We start from the raw sequence: 5,969 nt of genomic DNA, 5'->3' as shown, positions 1-5,969 counted from the left end.
GCGGGAGTGTCTAGAAACGCGCGCACTGACTGAGCGGAATGGACATAGGGAAAGCACCGTGTGTGTATCCGTGTGTGCACGGAAATGGACGTCCACGCTGCTCCAGATGCAGACAGCATAATCGGAGCGTGGGTACACACGCAGGCACGCATACACACACATTCCGCATACGCTACACACACACGCACACGCACGCACTCCCATTCCGCATACCCCGCACACGTGACTCCCGTTCCGCGCAGGCTGCCCGGCTGTCACAGTCTGCGCGGATAAATCTCGGCAGTCTCGATAGCTGCAGGGATCCAGGCGCGGCTCCACGCCGGACAGGCGGAATGCCTCCTCTCTTCAAACCTGTTGAATTGTAAGAGGCTACAACGCAGTTTATTCCCATTCTTTCCCCTGCTAGCCAAGCAGTTAAACAGCTTTCAATGCCTCTCGCTGGTTAAACACGCTTTGAAATCTGTTGCAGCTTCAGAGCCGTTTTTAACAAGCAGCTTATTTTCACCATACAACGAATATTGACAGATATAAAAGATTTCCCCCCTAATAAAAGGGCTTTTCCACAGGCACGATCTGATCTCTAGCTAGCAATGTATGTACGCACACACGGAATTGTTCTGGGAGCTGAATCCTGCCCGGTATAAGACAGGGGTTTTACAAATGTATTTAACGTTGAGTTTGTAGAGGAGCGGGAAATACATGTCCACAAGAAAAGAAGTCTTTATGCTCCTGCATTTTCCTACTGGATCCTTTCCATTTAATTGTTGATTTCGGGGCTGGAAACCTCACTAAGAAACAAACACAATTACATTTAAAAAGGGTGGGGGGAGGAAAATCAGGACACACACACACACACACACACACACACACACACACACACGGCGGAGGGCTTGCGTTGCAACCTGCCTGTCTAAAAACAAACGGACGTTTTGCAAACGAAAGAATAATCGAAAAAGTCCTGGAAACAATGTCATCCTGTGCCTGTAGCTTGCGCAGAAGCCGGATCTCGCCCTGAGACACAGTCCCCCGTTAGAGGCTATGGGGGTTTTGCTCGAGACAGGATTATTTGTATTTCCCATTGTACAAATGACACGCACGAAAAAGAGCAGGGTAGTGAACGCACGGCCCCCGGCTTCTTGAGAAACCCCGGAGCCTCCGTGCATCTTCCCAGCGGACTTTGGACTCATTTGATTTTGTTACAAGGAGTGCTATGCTTCAAACCAGCAGATCTGGAGCTGCGAGCGGAGCCTGGGAAGTGGCAAATCCCCGCTGGGCGGTGGCCAGGCAGCGAGGGGGTGTCGCCCCCCAGCCCCCGGCCCGGAGACTCCTGCTGCCCAGGGGCTGAACCCCGGGGCTCCGAGCCGCAGGGAGGCAAAGGGTTAACCGGCCCTGAATGCACACCGAGTCCAAAGCCACTGGGAAAGAATATCCCAAAAATAACCAGTTTTTTTTTTCCAGCCGCTGGACCTTATTGAATGTCATTGAAGAAAGTTTTGAATGCCAGATAAAGAGAGGCGAATTAAAGTGTGTGACAGCAGAGGATAAGCAAACACAAAGAGAACTCTGTCACACTTTGGGCGAAATCCGCGGGCTTTTTACCAAGCCTCTTCGCTATGATTGAATTAAGTAATAGGAAAACATTTTCTTTCAGTTTAGAGCCATTAGACAAAAACTTCAAAGCGAATAACACTTTTTAATGTGCAGCCCGACAATGGCGCCGCGTTTGTGCTCCACTGTTTAAATGGTTTGTTGTGCAACTGCGGGCTGCAGCACCCCGGCTCCAGCCCCGCGCCGCCCGGGGCCGGGGCCGGGGCCGGGGCCGGGGGTAGGGGCGCTGTGAACCCGCGCCCTGGGGCACCGAGCCCGCGGGTCGAGTTCCTGCCCCCCCCCCGCCCCCCGTTGGGCACTGCTAGGAGGAGCTGACACAGACTGGGGGGGACGTACCACCATTAACGGGGGGGGGCAGGGGTATCACTATTAACTGGGGGGCCAAGGAGGGAATGCCACCTGAGGAGGGCAGGGGGCGTAACACCACGAACGGGGGGATCGGGGGTATTGCTATTAACTGGTGGGGACAAAGGGGGTGTACCACTATTATGGGGGGGTGCAATAGGGACATGTCACTAGTAACTGGAGGGGGGAATATCATTAGGTGGGGGGGAGGTATGGAATAGATGCCATCAGTGTCTGGAGCATAGCATACCATTACTGTTTGGGGGAGGATTTCTTGCATAAGGGTCATAGGGCATAGCATTAAGGGGGTGAAGGGGAATGCAGTCTGCAACTGTGGGCATGGCTGGGGGGGCATGATCACTGTCTTGGGAGCAAGGAGACCATACCATTGTCTGAGGGAACCAGGGGAGGACAGATCATACCATCTCAAGGCGGGAACTGGGTTCTGACTGTCTGGGAGGGGGATGCACCATCACTAACTAGGGGGCCAAGGTGGCAGGCAGCTCTCTCTGGGAGCCCTCCATCACTCCCTGGAGGGGGCGGTCTATTTATCTGTTGGGGAGCTCATAATCACTCTGGGAAGGGGGGACCTACCCTCACTAAGTGGGAAGAGGAACATATCACAAGACAGAAGAAAGGGTTCAATGTCTTCCTGTGAGGAGGTCATACCGGCACTAGGCAATGGGAAGAGAAGAGAGTATTGGTGTTTTGGGGGGCACGGGTGCTATCACTACCTGTGGAGAGCTGTCATTGCTAACAGGTTGAAAGGAAGGGGACTGTGACATTTCTGGATGAACAAACCCCCATTCTATTCTCTCAAGCCCTCCTCCCCACTTCATGTTCTATACTATTTAAATACATGCACCAAAATATAAATGCAAGCCACTACTGAATCATGGACTGTAGGCTATTGTGCAAACAACTGGCCAAAGGAAGTGCATGACTCTATTGATCCAATGTGTGCAGCATTAGGCCTGGTCAAACTGTGCTGCTAGATCCATTCGAGTCAACAGAACTACTCCAGCAGCAAGGTCCTACTCAATGCAGGGACAGAACAGGGCTTGATGGGGAGCTTGTTAGATTCCTAGATCCCTCCCAATGCACCTAAATAGACATGCCCTGGTCTTTGGAAGGATTGAGCATTAGTAGCACCCATGACATAAATAAAAACTTTAGTACTGTGAAAAAGAAGGCCATGCCTATACAGATGCCTACATAATATGGATTTAGATATCTGACATTAGACACCATGACTTGAAAATGTTAATCTAAGGACATGGCTGATGGCAATGTGGTGTTTAAATACCTTTAATGACTGTGTGTCCTATTGTCTTCCATCCTCTGTTTGATTTAAACAGTGTTATTTTCAAATCATCAAATGTCTGTGTATCTAAATGGAAGAGGTTTGATCCATGAATTCACAATGCAAGTTTGGGGAATTTTTTAAAAGAGAAAAAGAAGAAGAAGTATGCTTTCAGACATGTGCTGCTTACCCTGGCTGGCTGGCATATTTTCTCACAGGGCCTCAGATTTTTTCTCACAGGGCCTCATGTGATGCACAAGATGCATAACACTCACTGAAGCAGCCATTTAAGACATGTGGCCTCAGGCCTTATGTACTGTATGCTCTTTCAACTCTTAATCCATGGACTTTCCTATGGCATTCATCTTTACAGAAGCAGAGCACTTAAAAAAATTAATACATTTATTTTCACTTCACCTTGTGAGTTGAATAGGTGCTATTCCCATTCAACAGATGGAAAACTGACACACAGAGATTAAGGTCAAAGGCATTCACTAATTTTAGGTGCTCATTTGAGAGGATCCTTTTCCTTGACTCTTAACATTGTGGAGGATTTTCAGAGTTCAAAGCACACTGCACATTGACTTCAGTTGCAGCTGTGAGTGCTCAGCTCCTCAGTAGTGGAGCACACAATGTTTATTTTAAATGACTTGATAGCATCACACAGGAATGCTCTAGCAGAAGTAGGGATAGAATTCAACTCCCTATTCAGTTGCCCTAACCATGAGACCCTCTTCCTGAAGTTCTTGCCTCATTCACTAAACCCCATCTGACTTCTACAATGAATAGCCTTGGAATCCTCCTCTTCTACACAGGTCTGGCACATTTTTAGTCAATTCAGGTAAAAACTGTAATGTGTGACCACCACATATAATAAAAAGCTGTAGCACAAAAGGGCCAAATAAAAGTTACTGATGTCTGCAATCTGGCTTTATGATCACATAAGCAATATCAACTCCCTTATATCCAAGACAAAAGTAACATGCCTTGCCAACCACAACCATGTAAAACTTGTTTAATATGTTCCATCAGGTCCTACTCCTGCTAGCAGATCAGGTATACAAGAGAATGCCACCACCTTATTATAGATCAGTTAGATATATAATTTACTGTATTCATTGTGGCATTTCACACAGCATTAGGGGCTGGGAAAACATTTCAGTAACAGGAAGATTATTGTAAATCCACAAAAAAACTGCCATGAAGGGTCATGGGCAGCTGTAACACTTGAAATAATTTTAAAATGCTTTTCTGAAACTACCAGAGAGAATGGGGAAACAATCAGAATGAAAATGTCCAGGTAAACATCAGGGTGGGTTAAAAGAATCGGGGCTGGATGTGCGAAGGAACAGCATGCAAAAGAGGTCAAACTGCTTCCATCTCTTTATTAGATTATAGCAGAAATAGCCTGAAGGCTTGGAATTCATCCATCTACTAGCCGGTTTGTAGCCTGCTTATTTTCTCTCTTCCCAGCCCCTCAAAATGCTTGTTCACTGTGCTCAGGGGTGTTGGTTGTAGCCGTGTTGATCTAATGACATAGGCAGACAAGGTTCTTTGGGTAAATCTGATATCTTTTATTAGAACAACTCAAATAGTTGGAAAAATTCTTCGCAAGTTTTCAGGTACAAACACCCTTTTTAGGCAGAGGAAACATCTTCCTGAAGAAGGGTGTTTGTACTCAAAAGCTTACAAAGAAGAATTTTTCCAACTATTTGAGTTGGTCTAATAAAAGATATCAGATTTACCCAAAGAACCTTGCTTCCTTATGTTCACTGTGTTTTCACATTTAGCAACACAATCTGCATTTTCAAACTTCTGAGCCTGCTGTCCTGAAATCAGTCCCTCCCCCTCCAAATCCTCTTTCTGCCTGTTCTCTATTCATTTAAGCTTTGCAGCAGCAAATACATTATCAGCAAATGACAGTAAGAGAGTTAAAAATATGGTAACTGAACATATATAGTGAATACATTATGTTGTGCATTTTTCTTTCTATAACTTTAAATACATGTGTATCATTGTGGAGTGCCATGTACTGCACTGAGTCCCAGACAAGGTCTATCAAGGCATTAATTTGCAAGGTAATTAGATGTCTCATATAACCAACTGTAGATTAAACAACATATACTTTGCATGTGTATCATGCTCAGTGAAGATTACAGGTAAACTGTTTTCAGAGATAGCCATATCAACCCCTGAACTGTGGCACTATAAAGTTCTGCTGGGCACATGAGTGTTGTTAAGTTAGTTTTCTGGTTTACTGCTTCACCCACCACTAACTTGGTATTTAATAAAGGGTGGGGTATACAGGTGAATTAGCTTCACTGTTAGCTACCTTTTTTCTGGATTGCTCCTATGTAAAGCTGTGCTGACAGCTGAAAAATATAGTTTAGGAAGTTTTCTAGAGCACTTAAATGAATGCCAGAGACAGCAAAGTGTCAGGCAGAAAAGATAGTCAGGACCAAACTCTTTGCCTGGCAGAGGAATATCAGAGCTTTCTGAGCACACAGATAAAGAGTTCTTCAATGTAGAAAGTCATATGAGGACACATTTTCAAAGGCATCAAGTGAAGCTGCTGAAGGGCAACATAAATCATCAGTCTTGTACTTTTAGAAGAGGAATTTGTCAGAAGAGGTAGAAGGGACAGGGAAGATGCAAAGGTAAACTCACCCCATGCACCCTTCCCTATCTTCCCCTGCCACACACATAGGCGGAA

Source organism: Gavialis gangeticus, unplaced genomic scaffold, assembly GCF_001723915.1.
Source record: "Gavialis gangeticus isolate Ggan-Ray unplaced genomic scaffold, GavGan_comp1, whole genome shotgun sequence".
In the NCBI taxonomy this organism is placed as follows: domain Eukaryota; kingdom Metazoa; phylum Chordata; order Crocodylia; family Gavialidae; genus Gavialis; species Gavialis gangeticus.
Note: the sequence above shows the minus strand (reverse complement) of the source record.